General features: G+C 43.0%; 1 protein-coding gene across 3 annotated transcripts in view; it reads right to left on the bottom strand.

The window, feature by feature from the left end:
- The window catches only part of PTPN3 (protein tyrosine phosphatase non-receptor type 3), a 339,148-nt gene that overhangs the window by 216,609 nt on the left and 101,427 nt on the right, over positions 1-21,112 (bottom strand). The gene's annotated exons all lie outside the window — the stretch shown is intronic.

Raw genomic sequence — 21,112 nt, 5'->3', positions numbered from 1 at the left:
TGCAAAACTGGTTGTCAACTCACACACCAGATAATTGTATACGTTAATTACCAACCTTACCAAAGTTATTAGAGATTAGTTATGAGAATACTTGTAAAGTGAATCCTCACTAGCCACCTGGGAAACATTCCAGAATTTTCTTTTTCTCAATTCTCCTCCAAAGGTTCAACTTGATTTTTTTTTATTTTTTTTTTTAGAAGATCAGAAACTTTTTAAATTTTATACTAAAATTCTTGTAATTGGGTTGAATTGTCAGACATCTATCCAAGGGATCAATGTTTAACTTTAATAGAAGTTTCATATAGGTCAAACACTTCTTTAAAAGCAAGTAGACAAATGAAAGTTAATTCACACTATTCTGTTATACTGCTTAGCAAAGAAATGCTGAGTTAACAGAACACTGCATGGGCGCCTCTATAAAGATTACCTGTTGCATTCCAGTTTCCTATGACTTCACCAATGAACAAACACGCATAAAGGAATATGGAGAAAGGAGGGCAAGACAAAGCACACAGGAAAAGCACAGCAGGGCCAAGAGACACAAAATTTCATAATGTACTAATATGTAGAGAAAGCCATATAATTATCCATTTTTGCGCAATATTATATATTTAAAACACTAGAACAATAACGTCATCCTCAAAAGAGAAGTCTAAATCCCTAAAGTCATGCACAGGGGCTTGGTAGGATTAGATTTTTAATGGTAAATGTCAATTTCATCATACACACACTAACAACTGATTAAAAATATTTTCATCAATGATCATAAAAATTTACAGTTAGATAATGTAAGGAAAATGCTGTTTGAGAACGGAGTGTGATTTAAGGATATTTACTCTGTATATTTTGACATGTGATGTTAACTATTTATGTTTTAACAGTTATAAAGCTTTAACTTTAACTCAACATAATTAAACATTGTCGGATCCTCCCCCCAATAATTTCCTCCAACTTTGAAAATTTAAATTGATCAAATGAAAAAAACAAACATTGATATTGCTCATTGAAATTATTTTAAAAAATCAAATTCTGCCAAATCTAAATATATGCTATGTCAGCTCTCAAATATTTATTCTTTATTAGAAAATTTACAGTTGATCTTTGTATATTTTGTAACATCAAGACCCATTTATGAATTAGTCAGACTCAAATCCTTATCCAGCATGCTGATTTTCACTGTTAAAGGGCAATGTTTCCTTTATCATCATAGTGAAACAAATACAAAAATAAATCCTTTGCCATGTCTCATCTAAAAATAGTCATTTTTAAGTGCAATATAGAAGATTACTTCTATAAAGTATTACAGATCCAGTTCTTACTTTAAAAATGCTGTTTTGAGAGATAATTAGTGTGTTTGTAACTAGTGTGTTAAATGAGATGTTTCTCATCTAGTGAGCACCATCTGTTGTGTGGAATGAATGAGGCAGGGCTCTTGTCAAAAAAAAAACAAAAAAAACCAGTATGTAATCCTGGAATTAAAACTACCATAATGCATAAAGGGATTAATTACGGTTGCATGGGAACCCTAATTCTGGTATTTCTGAGTTCTAGACATTGCAATCTTAACTTTCGTTTAATTTAAAAAAAATTCCCTAAGGGAAAAAAAAACTAAACTGAACACACATTCCATCATGTGGAACCATACTCTTCCCCCCCCTACACCCCAAGTCATCAACAGGGCTGAGACTTTAAATTCAAAGCACTGACCTCTTCCACTTGAATTCAGTAACTGGTAGCAGTAGTAGGCTATCATATTCCATAGACCAGCCATTAGATGAGAAAGAAACATTTTCCTAGTGTGATTCACAGCTATTTGCGAGACAGAAGAGGCATTTTGAGACTAAGGAATCCTGGGGGTCAATTCCATGTTCTGGAGGGGAGTATGTTCTACTGTTTACAGACTCGTCTGCCCATGTGCCCCCACTCATCTCTGTGCCCCCCCCCTCCCGATCCTATGCCCACTCCCTCCCTTCACACTTCCTCTTTTCCCCTATACTTTCCAGTCAGGATACCTGTGCTCCATCAGGGAGAACACAGAGCACACAAGAGTCTCCTGTTCTCGGTTCTGATGCCTGGTTCCCTTACTGCTGGGAAAAGTAAGTGAGGGGGGAAAAAGGCCTGAGCAATCACAGCAGCCATGGAATGAAGGATGCTCAGTGCAGACAATCTCTGGAGATTTTAGGTGCCAAATCCTAACAAGCCTCCACTAAGAATATGTGAATGTGATTTTCAGAGAGGCTTATAATCTGGTCAAATTTACATCTGTTACTTATCTTTTTCAGCTCTCCATATTAGAAGTAATAGAGTAGCATTTTATCAGTGATCAAGGGCTATTAGATTAAATTGGGTAAAACACAAGGTCCATGTAAATAAAAGCAAGAGTGGTATGATACAGTTCATTCTATAATAAATGTTTTATAACAGATAACTATTACAAAATAACCACAAATTCTTTAGAGAACTAAACTGTACACAGTAGCATGAATAATCCCATTTTAATTTCACAATGAAATCCTCTCTATCTCAGTATCTGAGGGGTAGCCATGTTAGTCTGGATCTGTAAAAAGCAACAAAGAGTCCTGTGGCACCTTATAGAAAGCTTATGCTCCAATACTTCTGTTAGTCTATACGGTTCCACAGGACTACCCCTCAGATACTTGACACCATGCAAGGCACTGCATTTAGCCGTATGGAGTGGAAATCCATCAACCTCATGAAGAAACTTGGACAAGTACAGACAGGTATCTTCCTTTCCAAAAGCAAACGAATGGACGTCATACCAAATGGACTGAGGGTGAAAAATCCACTGCTATCTACATACTGCACAGACCACAGAGAGAGATTATGCCATACACTACCAAAGAAACTGAGGAACCACCTGATCGGCATCCTATACAGCAAACAGGAAAACCTCAAAAAAGAGCTCTCCAACTTGGAGACTTTCATAAATAACCAACCTTCCACACAAATGGACTTTACTAAAATAAGACAGGAGATCTACATTACACACTTCAACTCTCTACAAAGGAAAAAGCACTGTAAACTGTCTAAAATACTACCTGCCACATGGGACCACAACAGTGGTACCCCTAACTCACCCAGCAATAGCATCAATTTATCTAGCTACACACTCAAACTGGCAGAAGAGTCTGTCCTAACTCGGGGACTCTCTTTTTGCCCCACCACCCCCATGAACATGATACAGTTCTGCGGTGACCTGGAAGCCTACTTTCGCCGTCTCTGACTCGAAGAATACTTTCAAGATAAGACTGGACAGCACACTGATACACAGATGACCCCGCCCCCCGCCCCAACAGCACAAGAAGAACTCCACATGGACCCCTCCTGAGGGTCGAAACGACAGTCTGGACCTATACATAGAATGCTTCCGCCAACGTGCACAGGCAGAAATGCTGGAAAAACAATATTGCTTGCCTCATAACCTAAGTTGTGCAGAACACAATGCCATCCACAGCCTCAGAAACAACCCTGACATTATAATCAAAGAGGTTGATAAAGGAGGTGCTGTTGTCATCATGAACAGCTCTGACTACCAAAAGGAGGCTGCCAGACAACTCTCCAACACCAAATTCTACAGGTCACTTTCCTCAGGGTACGTCTACACTACGGGACTATTCCGAATTTGCATAAACCGGTTTTGTAAAACAGATTGTATAAAATCGAGTGCGCACGGCCACACTAAACACATTAAATCGGTGGTGTGCGTCCATGGTCCGAGGCTAGCATCGACTTCTGGAGCGTTGCACTGTGGGTAGCTATTCCGTAGCTATCCCATAGTTCCCGCAGCCTCCCCCGCCCCTTGGAATTTCTGGGTTGAGATCCCAGTGCCTGATGGGGCAAAAATCATTGTCGCGGGTGGTTCTGGGTAAATGTCGTCAGTCACTCCTTCTTCTGGGAAAGCAACGGCAGACAAGCATTTTGCGCCTTTTTTTCCTGGATTGCCCTGGCAGATGCCATAGCATGGCAATCATGGAGCCTGTTTTGCCTTTTGTGACTGTCACCGTATGTGTACTAGATGCCGCTGACAGAGGCGATTCAGCAGCGCTACACAGCAGCATGCTTTTGCATGACAGCAGAGATGGTTACCAGCCATACTGTACCATCTACCAATCCATAAATTGGTAAAAAGATGATCATGGTTACCAGCCCTTTTGCACTGCACTATCTGTTGCTGTCACAAGTGCCCCTGGCTGCTCTTAGCCAGGGGTGCAAAAGCCAAAATTGGGAATGACTCCCTGAGTCAATCCCTCCTTTTTGGTATCTAAAAATAGAATCAGTCCTGTCTAGAATATGGGCAAGTGTACTAGAGAACCACTGTATCATAGAACCCGAGAGCACAGCTGCTCTGTGTCAGATCCAGCAGAAATTATGAGCTGTATGCTATTTACAGGGGGTGCTCCTGCAATAACCCCACCTGTTGATTCCATTCTTCCCCCAGCCTTCCTGGGCTACTGTAGCATTGTCCCCCCACTTGTGTGATGAAGTAATAAAGAATGCAGGAATAAGACACAGTGACTTGTTAGTGAGAAATGAGTGGAAGGCAGCCTCCAGCTGCTATGATAGTCCAGACAGGACATTAAGAAGTGTGGAGGAGAGGAGCCCAGCATCGCGCTGCTAGTCTAGGGGCAATTGAATCTTTTCTTTACACTGAAGGGTGGGGGCTGATGGAGCTCAGCCCCCTGTTGCTATGATGAGGATGGTTACCAGCCATACTGCACCATCTACCAGGAAAAATTAGGGCCAGGCACCCTTGATAGACCTAATGGATGCTAGTCAGCATGGTTACCAGTCCTTTTGCACTGCCCCATGTGCCAATAGGCTGATGATGACGATGGATATCAGTCTTACTGCACCATCAGCCACCCATGGCGGGGGGGGGGAGCAAGGATGTTGGTGTTGAGTGCTGCACCATCGCGTCTATCTGCAGCATTCAGTAAAGATAGGGTGACATGTAAAAGAGTCAAGAGAGGATTGTTTTCCCTTTCACTTCTGGGGGTGGGGGTGGGGGGCGTAAATTGCCGAGCTATGCCCTGACCCACCGCGGACACTGTTTTTGACCCTAGAAGCATTTGGAGCTCAGCCAAGAATGCAAATGCTTTTCGGATACTGCAGGAACTGTGGGATAGCTTGAGTCCTCCAGTCCATGAGCATCCATTTGATTCTTTGGCTTTCCGTTATGCTTGTCACGCAGCAGTGCGCTGAGTCCCTGCTATGGCGTCTGTCTGGAGATTTTTTAAAATTGATTTTGAATTTCGTCTTCTGTAACGGAGCGCTGATAGAACAGATTTGCCTGCCCTTACTGCGATCACATCCGCATGGTCCATGCTGGAGCTTTTTTTTAATTTTGATTTCGGACTGCATCACCACCCGTGCTGATCGGAGCTCCACGCTGGGCAAACAGGAAATATTCAAAAGTTCGCGGGGCTTTTCCTGTCTACCTGGCCACTGCATCCGAGTTCAGATTGCTGTCCAGAGCAGTCAGTGGTGCACTGTGGGATACCGCCCGGAGGCCAATACTGTCGATTTGCAGCCACACTAAACCTAATCCGATATGGTAATACCGATACTAGCGCTACTCCTCTCGTTAGGGAGGAGTATAGAAACCGGTTTAAAGCGCCCTTTATATCGATATAAAGGGCCTCTCAGTGTGGACAGGTGTGGCGTTAAATCGGTTTTACGCTCCTAAAACCGGTTTAAACGCCTAGTGTAGACCAGGCTTCAGATCCCACTGAAGAATATACTAAGAAACTGCACCATCTACTCAGGACACTCCCTACAGTAACACCGGAACAAATCAACATACCCTTAGAGCCCCAACCAGGGTTATTCTATCTACTACCCAAGATCCACAAACGCGGAAATCCTGGACGCCCCATCATCTCTGGAATTGGCACTCTCACTGAAGGACTGTCTGGATATGTGGACTCTCTACTCAGACCCTATGCCACCAGCACTCCCAGCTATCTCCGTGACACCACTGATTTCTTGAGAAAACTACAATGCATTGGTGATCTTCCAGAAAACACCATCCTAGCCACCATGGATGTGGAGGCTCTCTACACAAACATCCCACACACAGATGGAATACAAGCTGTCAGGAACAGTATCCCTGATGATGCCACAGCACAATTGGTTGCTGAGCTCTGTGACTTTATCCTCACGCACAATTATTTCAAATTTGGTGACAATATATACCTTCAGACCAGTGGCACCACTATGGGGACCTGCATGGCCCCACAATATGCCAACATTTTTATGGCTGACCTGGAACAATGCTTCCTCAGCTCTCGTCCACTCACGCCCCTTCTCTATCTATGCTACATTGATGACATCTTCATCACCTGGACCCATGGGAAGGAGACACGAAGAATTCCACCACGCTTTCAAAAGCTTCCACCCCACCATCAACCTCAGCCTGGATCTATCTACACGGGAGGTCCACTTCCTAGCCTGGACCGATCTACAGGGGAGGTCCCCTTCCTAGACACCACGGTACAAATAACTGACGGTCACATTAACACCACTCTATACCAAAAACCCACTGACCGCTATGCCTACCTTCATGCCTCCAGCTTCCATCCCGGACACACCACACAATCCATCATCTACAGCCAAGCACTGAGGTATAACCGCATTTGCTCCAACTCCTCAGACAGAGACCAACACCTACAAGATCTTCACCAAGCATTCTCAAAACTATGATACCCGCATGAGGAAATAAGGAAACAAATCAACAGAGCCAGACGTGTACCCAGAAGCCTCTTGCTGCAAGACAAGCCCAAGAAAGAAACCAACAGAACTCCACTGGCCATCACATACAGTTCCCAGTTAAAACCCCTCCAACGCATCATCAGGGATCTACAACCCATCCTGGACAATGAATGATCCCTCGCTTTCACAGGCCTTGGGAGGCAGGCCAGTCCTCGCCCACAGACAACCCGCCAACCTTAAGCATATTCTCGCCAGCAACCATACACCGCACCATAGTAACTCTAACTCAGGAACCAATCCATGCAACAAACCTCGATGCCAACTCTGCCCACATATTTACACCAGCGACACCATCACAGGACCTAACCATATCAGCCACAACATCACCGGTTCATTCACTTGCATGTCCACCAATGTAATATACGCCATCATGTGCCAGCAATGCCCTTCTGCTATGTACATCGGCCAATCTGGACAATCCCTACGTAAAAGGATAAAAGGACACAAATCAGATATTAGGAATGGCAACATACAAAAACCTGTAGGAGAACACTTCAACCTCCCTGGACACACAATAGCAGATTTAAAGGTAGCCATCGTGCAGCAGAAAAACTTCAGGACCAGACTCCAAAGAGAAATTGCTGAACTTCAGTTCATTTGCAAATCTGACACCATCAGCTCAGCATTAAACAAGGACTATGAATGGCTAGCCAACTACAAAAGCAATTTCTCCTCCCTTGGTGTTCACACCTCAACTGCTAGAAGAGGGACTCATCCTCCCTCACTGAACTAACCTCCTTATCTCTAGACTGATTCTTGCCTGCATATTTATACCTGCCTCTGGAAATTTCTACCACATGTGTCTGACAAAGTGGGTATTCACCCACAAAATTTTATGCTCCAATACTTCTGTTAGTCTATAAGGTGCCACAGGACTCTTTGTCGCTCTCTATCTCAGTGTGTCTAACAGATTATCTGGCGACCCTAAGCAATACTTCAGGCAAGTTTGCTAGACTGGTTTGCCTTATCAGAACATAGCTCCTGAGGATTCTGCAAGTTAGAGCTCTACATCTCCTCTCCTGAATGGTTTCCAACTTCCTCACAATCCTTTCACCACCCTCAGTAATTTGTAGCTCTCTCCCCGAACCTGAGGCGAAATTCCTACTGAACCTTGCCACTAAAGAAAGTTTGCCAGAGATGGCATTAGAACCGACATTCCTTTTGTGTAGGATGACAGTGAAATGCCACTACTAAATTTTCCATAATATTGCTAGAATTCTAAATGCCAAAGAGAATGTATAGTGTCTCTTATGATCACTGAACTTTCAGGTGTCTCCTCAAATGAATCAGAACAAGCTTTTTCTATGCCACAAACCCATTAGTCACACTTCTTAAAGTATTTATAGAAGGTCCCTAGCAATTACAGGTGATACCTGTTTGGCTGCCCTATTTTGCCATTATGTGTATAATGTAAATTTTTGAGAGATGCTTATAGTTAAGATAGATAAATTTATACTCTGCATAACACTTTATGTTTATATCTGTTAGATATGCTTTGGTTTTATGCTGAATGCTCCAAATAATAAAACTGGGAAATTCAGCACAAGTGATATAAAGAATAACCAATCTGCACCGCGCTCATGACCCAAAAAATTCAAAATCCTTGAAGTCTATAACCTCATACAGTCTTATGTACCAGTCAAATTAGTTCTGTGGGATCTATTCTATGTACATGGATAAAATATTCAGATTCTTCCACACATCACTTTTCCTATGACAGATTACTGAGGGACATTTCACCATCTCTGGCGGATTCCCTCATCTTTCCACATAAAATGTGTTTACAATGATCAGAACAAGGCTATACACAATATGAATTTGATTTTTATAAAAGTAGGGCTCAGTTATTGAAATGCCATAATGGATTAGAGCAACAATTCCTCCAATCTAGTATCTTGGACACAACACCAGATGGTTCACAAAAAGGTGCAAGAATGCTGGCATTGACAGTTATAAAATAACAGTCCACTGGGAAAGTTTCTTCTTAACCTCTTCTGAACTTGTGTTATGCTTTAAAGCATGAAAGTTTATATCCTTTATCTTATCTAATATAACAGTACATGTGCTCATTATCCATTTAAGAGGGGTTATTTTTTAATCCTAAATTCTTGGAATCAATAATACCTCCTGCCAATGAGTTCCAAACGCTAATGGCATAATGTAAACAAAGCATTTCCTTTTATTAATTTTAAGTTGTTAGTTTTTTCTTTCCCTGCAAGTTCTTCTCTTTCCCCCTCTCCTTCTCTGAAAACAGCTTTTGAAAATATTTTTCTGCCTTTAGAATACTTTTATTTGTACATCCTTCTAGAATAAGCTGAACAGATTTATTTTATTATGCAAGCAGTTTTCTTTGCCTCACACCTCCATAAATTATAACAATGTTAGACTATTACAGATAGTATCCTTCACTCTACTCCAAATTAGAGGAATCTGAATGTTTATTTTCAAGTTCTACAACTAGTTAAATATTCCCTTTGCACTTTAATGCAAATAAGCACGTCTTTGAGGTTTCTACTGCCGGAATCAGAAAGAGGCCTCAGGTCAAGTTTTCACACTGGCCTTCTGAAATATGGAGTAAAGCTAAAAAGTTCCATAGCGATGTCAGAACTGATGACAACTGGAGTTTCATCCAGTTTCAAGACAGGTAACTTTAGAGCGCTTCTTATTACATTTGAAAAATAAAATGGAAACAGAAACCAAGATCAATTAATAGATTCATAGATTCTAGGACTGGAAGGGACCTCGAGAGGTCATCGAGTCCAGTCCCCTGCCCTCATGGCAGGACCAATACTGTCTAGACTAGGGGTCGGCAACCTTTCAGAAGCAGTGTGCCGAGTCTTCATTTATTCACTCTAATTTAAGGTTTCGCGTGCCGGTAATACATTTTAATGTTTTTTAGAAGGTCTCTCTCTATAAGTCTATATATTATATAACTAAACTAGTGTTGTATTGTAAAATAAACAAGGTTTTCAAAATGTTTAAGAAGCTTCATTTAAAATGAAATTAAAATGTTGATCTTACGCCACCGGCCCGCTGCTGGTCTGGGGTTCTGTTCACTGAGGTCGGCAGCGGGCTGAGCGCGGCCTGCGGCCGGGACCCCGGCTGGCAAGGGTCCGTCAGCCAGAACCCCAGAGCAGCAGCGGACTGTGCTGGGCCGGCAGCCTGGACCCAGAGGCCTGGGGGCGGGCTAGAGTCAGGGCTGGGGGCTGGAGGTGTCAGGGCAGAGGGGGGGGCTAGGTATGGGTGGGGGTGCCAGAGTCAGAGCTAGGGTTGGGGGGGGGGGGGATGAAGGAGTCAAGCAAAGAGCTGCGTGTGTATGAGGGAGGTACAGGGCTCAGGGCAGGGGCCTGGGGGGTGTGCGGGGCTCAGGGCAGAGGGTGTGGTGTGTGTGGGGGTGGGAGGGTCGGGGGTCAGGGCTCAGGGGAGAGGGCTGGGTGATTGTCCCCCTAAGAACTCCCAACCCCACTGTGACTTGTGCCCTGACTACCCCCTCCTGGGACCCCTGCCCCCAACTGCCCCCCAGGACTCCACCCCCTATCTAAGCGTCCCTGTTCCTTGTCCCCAGACTGGACCCTACCCCCTACCTGTCCCCTGACTGCCCTGACCCTTATCCACACCCCCATCCCCATCCCCAAACAGACCCCCAGGACTCCCATGCCCCATCCAACCGCTCCCCACCCCCTGACAGGACCCCCAGAACTCCCGACCCATCCAATCCCCCTCCCACTCCCTGCCTGCCCCAACCCCTCTTCACACCCCTGCCTCCTGACAGGACCCCCCAGAACTCCCAACTCATACAACCCCCCCCAGCTCCTTGTCCCCTGACCACTCCCTGCAGAGACCCCCCACCCTAACTGCCCCCTCCAGGTCCCTCCTTGCTCCCGGTCCCCTGACTGTCCTGACCCCTATCCAGCTGCTGCCCCCTCACAAAGTCTGGGACTCCCGTGCCCCATCCAACCCCGCCTGCTCCCTGACTGCCCCCTCCAGAGATCCCCGCCCCTAGCCACCACCCCTCCCGGGATCCCACCCCCCCATCCAACCCACCCTGCTCCCTGTCCCCTGATTGCCCCCCACCCCTTATCCAACGCCCCCAGCCCTGGGCCCTTTACCTTGAGGCTCCACGCAGAGCCAGACACGCTGCCCCGCGTGAGAGCACAGCCATGGCCCTCAGAGCACTGCGTGTGGCGGCGGCATGGCTCCAGTTGAGCAGAGAGCGTGACTGCCTCCCCGCGGAGCCAAATGCTGCCCCGCGGGAGCGCGCAACCCCAACCCCCAGAGCGCTGTGCGTGGCAGCAGGGCTCCAGGGGAGGGGAGAAGGCGGGAGAGGGGCCGGCAGCTTGCTGCGCTCGGCCCAGCACTCCGGCCCGGGAGCACAGACCCCGCGGCTTGCCGTGCCCGGAGAGTGGGGCCATTTGCCCACCCCGTGTGTATGTCTATGCTTCTGCTCTCTGCCCCCGCGGGGGAACAGAGGGCAGAGGAGAGTGGGCCGGGCTGGGCAGGATTTTTAATGGTATGCTGGAGTCCCGGCAGGATCCAGCGTGCCATTAAAAATTGGCTCGTGTGCCGTCTTTGGCATGCGTGCCATAGGTTGCCGACCCCTGGTCTAGACCATCCTTGATACATATTTATCTAACCTACTCTTAAATATCTCCAGAGATGGAGATTCCACAACCTCCCTAGGCAATTTATTCCAGTGTTTAATCACCCTGACAGTTAGGAACGTTCTCTTAATGTCCAACTTAAACCTCCCTTGCTGCAGTTTAAGCCCATTGCTTCTTGTTCTATCCTTAGAGGCTAAAATGAAGAAGTTTTCTCCCTCCTCCTTATGACTCCCTTTTAGATACCTGAAAACTGCTCTCAAGTCCCCTCTCAGTCTTCTCTTTTCCAAACTAAACAAACCCAATTCTTTCAGCCTTCCTTCATAGGTCATGTTCTCTAGACCTTTAATCATTCTTGTTGCTCTTCTCTGGAACCTCTTCAATTTCTCCACATCTTTCTTGAAATGTGTGCCCAGAACTGGACACAATACTCCAGTTGAGGCCTAACCAGCACAGAGTAAAGCGGAAAAATGACTTCTCATGTCTTGCTCACAACACACCTGTTAACGCATCCCAGAATCACGTTTGCTTTTTTTTGCAACAGCATCACACTGTGGACTCATATTTAGCTTGTGGTCCACTATAACCCCTAGATCCCTTTCTGCCGTACTCCTTCCTAGATAGTCTCGTCCCATTCTGTATGTATGAAACTGATTGTTCCTTCCTAAGTGGAGCACTTTACATTTGTCTTTATTAAACTTCATCCGGTTTACCTCAGACTATTTCTCCAATTTGTCCAGATCATTTTGAATTATGACCCTGTCCTCCAAATCAGTTGCAATCCCTCCCAGTTTAGTATCATCTGCAAACTTAATAAGCATACTTTCTATGCCAATATCTAAGTTGTTGATCAAGATATGAACAGAGCCGGTCCCAAAACAGACCCCTGAAAACCCCACTTGTCATAGTTTTCCAGCAGGATTGGGAACCATTAATAACTACTCTCTGAGTACGATTATCCAGCCAGTTATGCACCCACCTTATAGTAGCCCCATCTAAGTTGTATTTGCCTAGTTTATCGATAAGAATATCATGCGAGACCGTATCAAATGCCTTACTAAAGTCTAGGTCAGGGGTAGGCAACCTATGGCACTTGTGCCAAAGGCGACACGCGAGCTGATTTTCAGTGGCACTCACACTGCCCAGGTCCTGGCCACTGGTCTGGAGGTCTCTGCATTTTAATTTAATTTTAAATGAAACTTCTTAAACATTTTAAAAACCTTATTTACTTTACATACAACAATAGTTTAGTTATATATTATAGACTTAGAGAAAGAGACCTTCTAAAAACGTTAAAATGTATTACTGGCACGCGAAACCTTAAATTAGAGTGAATAAATGAAGACTCGGCACACCACTTCTGAAATGTTGCCGACCCCTGGTCTAGGTATACCACATCCACTGCTTCTCCCTTATCCACAAGACTCGTTATCCTATCAAAGAAAGCTATCAGATTGGTTTCACATGATTTGTTCTTTACAAATCCATGCTGACTATTCCCTATCACCTTACCACCTTCCACATGTTTGCAGATGATTCCCTTAATTACTTGCTCCATTATCTTCCCTGGCACAAAAGTTAAACTAACTGGTCTGTAGTTTCCTGGGTTGTTTTTATTTCCTTTTTTATAGATGGGCACTATATTTGCCCTTTTCCAGTCTTCTGGAATCTCTCCTGTCTCTCATGATTTTCCAAAGATAATAGCTGGAGGTTCAGATACCTTCTCTATTAGTTCCTTGAGTATTCTAGGATGCATTTCATCAGGCCCTGGTGACTTGCAGGCATCTAACTTTTCTAAGTGATTTTTAACTTGTTCTTTTTTTATTTTATCTTCTAAAACTACCCTATTCCCATTAGCATTCACAGTGTTAGGCATTCCTTCAGATTTCTCAGTGAAGACCGAAACAAAGTTGTCATTAAGCATCTCTGCCATTTCCAAGTTTCCTGTTACTGTTTCTCACTCCTCACTGAGCAGTGAGCCTACCCTGTCCTTGGTCTTCCTCTTGCTTCTAATGTATTCATAAAAAGTCTTCTTGTTTCCCTTTATTCCTGTAGCTAGTTTGAGCTTATTTTGTGCCTTTGCCTTTCTAATCTTGCCCCTGCATTCCTGTGTTGTTTGCCTATATTCATCCTTTGTAATTTGTCCTAGTTTCCATTTTTTATATGACTCCTTTTTATTTTTCAGATCATGCAAGATCTCATGGTTAAGCCAAGGTGGTCTGCCACATTTTCTATCTTTCCTACCCAGCAGAATAGCTTGCTTTTGGGCCCTTAATAGTGTCCCTTTGAAAAACTGCCAACTCTCCTCAGTTGTTTTCCCCTCAGTCTTGATTCCCATGGGACCTTACCTATCAGCTCTCTGAGCTTACCAAAATCCACCTTCCTGAAATCCATTGTCTCTATTTTGCTGTACTCCCTTCTACCCTTCCTTAGAATGGTGAACTCTATGATTTCATGATCACTTTCACCCAAGCTGCCTTCCACTTTCAAATTCTCAACAAGTTCCTCCCTATTTGTTAAAATCAAATCTAGAACAGCTTCCCCCCAGTAGCTTTTTCAACCTTCTGAAAGAAAAAGTTGCCTACAATGCAGTCCAAGAGCTTATTGGATAGTCTGTTCCCTGCTCTGTTATTTTCCCAACATATATCTGGATAGTTGAAGTCCTCCGTCACCACCAAATCTTGGGCTTTGGATGATTTTGTTAGTTGTTTAAAAAAAGCCTCATCCACCTCTTCCAGCTGGTTAAGTGGCCTGTAGCAGACTCCAAGCAGGACATCACCCTTGTTTTTTACCCCTTTTAACCTAACCCAGAGACTCTCAACACGTCCGCCTCCTATGTCCATTTCCATCTCAGTCCAAGTGTGTACATTTTTAATATATAAGGCAACAATCTCCTTCCTTTTTCCCCCGTCTATCCTTCCTGAGCAAGCTGTACCCATCCATACCAACATTCCAATCATGTGTATTATCCCACCAAGTTTCGGTGATGCCAACAGTGTCATAGTTGTATTTATTTACTAGCACTTCCAGTTCTTCTTGCTTATTACCCATACTTCCCGCATTTGTATATAGGCATCTAAGATACGGATTTCATCTTGTCTCCCAGTTTTGCCCTGACCTTCCTTTCTCTCTGCCATTATAGCCCATGCTCCCTCCTATTTCCGACCCATCTCCCAGGTCCCCATGTTCTACACTTACCTGTGGGCTTTGCTCACCTGTCCCCGTTGAACCTAGTTTAAAGCCTTCCTCACTAGGTTAGCCAGTCTGTATCCAAATAGAGTCTTTCCTCTCCTCAAAAGGTGAACGCCATCTCTGCCTAGCAGTCCTTCCTGGAATAGCATCCCATGGTCAAGGAACCCAAAGCCCTCCTGGCGACACCATTTTCGCAGCCAGGCATTCACCTCCACAATGCACCCGTCTCTGCCCGGGCCCCTACCTTTGACAGGAAGTATCGAAGAGAATACCACCTGCGCTCCAAAATCCTTCACCCGTACTCCCAGAACCCTGTAGTCACTCTTGATCCGCTCAGTGTCACACCTTGCAGTATCATTTGTGCCCACATGGATGAGTAGCATGGGGTAGTAGTCAGTGGGCTGGATAATCCTCGACAATGCCTCCGTAACGTCTCAGATATGGGCCCCCGGCAGACAGCATACCTCCCGAGATGAAATGTCAGGGCAACAGATGGGCCCCTCCGGGCGCCTCAGAAGAGAGTCTCCGACCACCACTACCCTACATTTCCTAGGGTAATTGAAAGCAGCAATCTTGTTTTCAAATATAATTTAGTGGAACACCACATTGCTCATATTTATTGTGCAAGAGCTATACATTATATACTTTAAAACATTCTGGTTCATCAGGTTGTCACGTTAAGCCCCTTAAACTCTGTTCTCATCCCTAGTTATTAGGCATTACTCACATATATCAAGAGCCATATCTACCAGTGACACACTTTTATGGGAAAAATATTTTTCCAGACAGAACCAGACAATAGAAGCCTAATTTGACCGAGCTTGTTAAATAAGCACCTATGAAAATGGAGATCAAATCTGGTTCCTGTAAGGAAGTATTAACATGCCCCTTTTCATCTCACCTTCAACCCTAAATTGCAGACTGGAAGTCTGTCCACTAATTATATAAAATCCAAGTCTGAAATTGTATAGCAAAATCCCTTTGTCACATACTACCCAAAATTCGTTGCTTACCCACTGGAATTATATTCCCTAAAAACTTTTTTCTGATAAACACAGCAGGCGATCCAATCAGTATTTATTTTAATATCTATTGCTGCTTGCTTAGACACCAGAAACATAAAAGTTTTTGTGGAATTCAATTCTTCAAGCAAATCAACAGGTCACAAACAGTGCTTAATTTGTAATGAAAGAGATGCCAGGGCTCAAGCAATTTTTTTACATTCTTAACTGACACAGCAAGCGCAGAGGTGCTGTGTATGTAAACTGTCAAGCCTAGAGGTGCCAGGCCGCAGCCCTGGCAAGCCCTTGAACAAATTAAGCACTGGTCACAAATATACCAATACATTAAATTAAAGATTTAATTACAGGGATTTTATTTATCACACACTGGATTAACAGAACATGAAAGAACCTGCAGCAGATATACCCAAACTGCAGTTTAAAGAATAGAAGATTTGTTGCTTCAAGTATCCGTTTGCTTAAATGAGGATAAAGATGGAAGTTTCTATTACCTCAAAATTGTAGCTAAAAATATTACAATCACCATTCCTATAAAGGAATATAATTTTGCCAATACAACAAAAATATTCACATTTCTTGAAATAAGCCTTTAAGACTAATGTAAGAAATTCAGATTTAGCACTCATATTTGGTTCCAATTGCCAAAGCCAGGTGAAATATTTAAACATATGGCAATTGTTGGTCTTGTCATATAAATTATGAGTAATCACAATATAAGCATCTTGGGATAACCATGGTTCACTGTAAAGTACAGGATCTAGGGTAGGGGTTCAACCACTTCCGCATACTACACTTTAAAAAAAAAAATCAGCCAAAATATTTAGTAAAGCCAATGAAACAGATTTTTGTTAGTCTTCTTCCAATCTTTCTCCAATGTTCAATGAAAATTAATTATACCCCTTTTTTCTCTAACATTTTATTATGCTGAAATTCATTCATAAATTGGGCTTCAAAGTAGACTTTAATAATGATTATATCTTTAACAAGACTAGATTATTTAAATATATATTTAAATACAGATGCTTTTCGGTACATATAATTTTGTAGACACTCAGAGCACCTCTAAGAAGTCATTTTAACAAATATGTTTCCCTACGCTAACTCCTATAAAATTGTATAGCGTGAACCTTATATTTACCAGAGCATTATTTATCTTGTATTAAAAAGCAAAAGTAAAATAAGCTGCAAAATCATATCATTGCTTTTCCCAGATCTTGAAATCAAGAACATGTGTACTTTGCAGTAATCATTTGTCTAAAGAGAAAACCAAGCTTTAAGCCTCAAGTCTAGAGGGCAAAAACACCACCCACCAAAACCACAGCTGACCTGCTCAAACTGCATATAACAATATCAGATATTACAATTTGCTTGCAAGTCTTAATCTGCACTTCATTTCAAGGTATCCTCAATATTGTGTTCAAGCCTTCCAGTGCTAAACTTGTATTGCAAATTTGGTCTAAGGGAAACGTTACAATTTTACTGAGTGCCGAGTTCAAATTAACAACTGAGCCTCAAAGATGCATGGAGTAAGGGGGGAGAGAGGAAAAAAAATCAAAATCTTAGGCAACGTCTACGCTGCAAATGGGAATGTTATTTGCAGCTTGTTTAACCACAACAAATCCTGGGTCTTGGCAAGGAGAAGCGATTTTCCCAAGGTCACCCAGCAGACCAGTGACAGAACTGGGAATAGAACTCAATTATCGTCCCACTCCAATGCCCTATTAGGCCACAGTGCCTAGTTAAACACTCCAAAGTTAGAAAATGCCAGAATTCCTGTGCAGTATTAATTCCACACCACCACCACCACCCCTTGTGCATATACATTATGATACAGTCTTTAAATGATTATATATAATTTTTCCCTACAGGCAGAGATTCTGAACCTTTTTCTTTCTGAACGCCGCCCTCCCCACCCCCGCTATAAAAACTCCACCGACTGCCTGTGCCACACCACCTCTTTTTCTGCATATCCAGTGGATTAAAAGCCAGGGCTGGCATTATGGGGTAGCAAGCAGGACAACTGCCTGAGGTCCCATGTCACTGGGGGCCCCACAAAGTTAAGTTGCTCAGGCTTCGGCTTCAGCCTAGAGCGGTGGGTCTCGGGCTTCAGCCCCGGGCCTCAGTGAGTCTACCACTGGCCCTGCTCTCTGGCTTATTTTGGCGGACCCCCTGAAACCTGCTCATGGCCCCTCAGTGGGCCCTGGATCCATGGTTGAGCACCACTGGACTAGATCAGTAGTTCTCAATCTCAACAAGGGGTCTGGGGCCCTTAGAGGGCCTCAAGCAGGTTTCAGGGGGGCCTCCAAGCAAGGCCACCATTAGACTCGCTGGGGCCCAGGGCAGAAAGCCAAAGCCCAGGTTCCTGAGCCCCGCCATCCGGGGCAGAAGCTGAAGCCTGAGCAATGTAGCTTCATGGTGGCCCCTGAGGAATGGGGCCCCAGGCAACTGCCCTGCTTGCTACCCCCTAATGCTGGCCCCAGCTTTCATATGCAGAAAAGCAGTTACTGTGGCATAGGTGGGCTGTGGAGTTTTTAATAGGATGTTTGGGGGGAGGGGGACTCAGAAAGAAAAAAGGCTGTGAACCTCTGATGTAGGGAAAAAATATATATATAATCATTTAAAGACTGTATCACAATGTATATGCACAAGGGGTGGTGGTGGTGGTGTGGAATTAATACTGCACAGGAATTCTGGCATTTTCTAACTTTGGAGTGCTTACTTAGGCACTGTGGCCTAATAGGGCATTGGAGTGGGACGATAACTGAGTTCTATTCCCAGTTCTGCCACTGGTCTGCTGGGTGACCTTGGGAAAATCACTTCCTCTCTGTGCATCTCAGTTTCCCTACCTGTAAAACGGGGATAATGACACTGACCTCCTTTGTGAAGAGCTTTGAGATCTACAGATGAAAAGAGTTAAATGAGTTAGTTATTATTAACTTGGCAATGTTAAGATTTTTTTAAAATGCTTTTGTAATATTAACATTTCAATTGTAAGACTCATTCTGCCAAACTCCAATTATACTCACTATGCCACAAGTATCTTAACTTATGTCTGTTCTAATTATAATAGTTCATCTTGCCTGGAGAGAAAGTTCAGTACTTTTCCCCTGTAATCATTATCTGAGAAACATTTATATTGTTAGTCTTGTGTTAGCAAGTGCAAATAATGGAAAGGGTTAGGAAATCTTAACTACAAGCTTCACTGCCAGCTCTACCAATAATGTTTATTATGTAGAGGGAAAAAATGGGAATTGGAGATGGAAGGATGGTACTACATTTCAAAGTATTTTCAAAAATCAATTAAGAAAATTAGATAATGAAGTACATAGGACAAAGAATAAAAATCCAAGGGAAGACTACAGTAATGTCTACTCCAACTTCCGAGGACTAGGCAAGAATGGGGTGGCAGGGAATCACATTATTGGTACTGGACAACTTAAGCTATTTGAATTCATCATACTATAGAACAGAATCACAGAATACAGAAATAAAAATACATTTAAGAACAAACTATACTGTTTCTCTTTCCAGGCAACTCAAATACTGTAAGCCAGCATTTCTCAAACGTGGGACGCCGCTTGTTTAGGGAAAGCCCCTGGTGGGGCGGGCCGGTTTGTTTGCCTGCAGCATCCACAGGTCTGGCCGATCGCGGCTCCCACTAGCTGCGGTTTGCTGCTCCAGGCCAATGGGAGCTTCTGGAAGCGGCGGCCAGTATGTCCCTCGGCCCGCGCTGCTTCCAGCAGCTCCCATTGGCCTGGAGCAGTGAACCGTGGCCAGTGGGAGCCGCGATCGGCTGGAACTGCGGACGCGGCAGGTAAACAAACCGGCCCGCCCCGCCAGGGGCTTTCCCTAAACAAGCGGCATCCCACATTTGCGAAACACGGCTGTAAGCTAAAAAAACTCAAAATGAAAGTGAAATATGGAACCTCACACATTTCATTTGGTTTTTTTGTTTTTGTTTTTTCAGCGGGGGCAAGGAGCACTACAGTTTTTCTACCCATTTTTTTTAAATCAATCTATATTATTTGTTATTTATTTTGAACAATTTTAATAATCATATCTTAAAACAATATTCAATATAATGATGGCAGGTTGCCCTGTTTCCTGTACTGTATGAATTGAAGAATTCAGGAACTCTATGGCTTCCTTTATAGCCCACTTCAACTTTAAACAAAGCCATGGTGTAAAAGAAACACATCTGACAACCACAGATCAAAAAGTTACAAAATCTCTACTCTGAGTTCTCTCTTAAAACAATGCATCCTCTATTTCCTACTGATGTCTGTTTTGCATGAACTGCAGTTGGAAACTGCAGATCAGTATCAAGAAGTTTATCATCCTCAGTTAGATATAATTTTAAGTTATCAGCACTGAGAACTAGAAGAGCAAGAAAAAAATCAAGCAAGTTAAATGGCAGCTTGAGAGCTGGAGGCCTTAACCAGCATATCTCATATATACTGCTTCAAAGCAATTTTTTTAAAGGGGTACATAGGTACTGTATTTCAATCCTGACCAATACCTACTAACAGGGAAAACCATACAAGAAGATTATGAAGGCTATTCAGCTACTGCGCTAACCTTACATAATTTAATTACATAATTACCCAATAATTTCTCCCCACACATTCCTTTAAATTACACATAATGAAATATAGGGTTTCCAAGTACCAAGAAACAAGCAAGCTCTATTGAACTTTATTAATATACTTAAGACACAAAGCACTAACATTTTTGGAAACTATTCAGCACTAGTGTAAACTTTCATCCAACTAATGAAACCTGAAGTTCACATAACAAAAGAGGGGCAATGAAATCTAGGTTACATGAAACTGCTCTGTAAAGTATGAAAACAAAGCCTTTGATATTTGTATTACATTAACTTTATTAACAATTAAGTTCATGCTAATTAAATGGAAATTTAATTATCGGTATTACTTATAGTTTTAGCCGGGGAGAGAAAGAACAAATAGAGAAAACTAATGACCATAATAATGTAAAAGCACAATATATACATTACATTTACTTTGAGGGGTGATTTTGTTACACACTTTGAAATAACATATTTTTATATTATATTTATATATATACACATAGAGAGAGAGAGAGAGAGATGAATGCCAAAAAAAAAAAAGGAGGGGGCATTTAAAAAACCAGAAAACTCATATTCCATCCTGTCAGAAACCATTCATGCTGTAAGCCAGCGTTTTGGAAACTCACAATTCTTGTTATTTCAACCACTACTAGTAATAAGCAATAACGCCTAAAAAAATCTAATATGAAAAATATATAAAAATGGTAATCACTAGTTCCGAGCAAGAATGTTACAGAAGAAAAACTTTTTGAAACCTATTTCCCAGGTCAGCAGTTAGCTATTACTACCACTACTCACTACTCTGAATCTCTTCCTTCATGCTCCACTGTGCCAGATTACACAAAATTCCCTAAGAACAATAAAGTCAACAACAAATCAACAAAAATCCAAATCACAAAGATCAATCAACACATCCC

The sequence above is a fragment of the Mauremys mutica genome, chromosome 2, assembly GCF_020497125.1.
Source record: "Mauremys mutica isolate MM-2020 ecotype Southern chromosome 2, ASM2049712v1, whole genome shotgun sequence".
In the NCBI taxonomy this organism is placed as follows: domain Eukaryota; kingdom Metazoa; phylum Chordata; order Testudines; family Geoemydidae; genus Mauremys; species Mauremys mutica.
The sequence above is the reverse complement of the archived record's forward strand: the minus strand, read 5'-3'. Positions and strand labels throughout refer to the sequence as shown.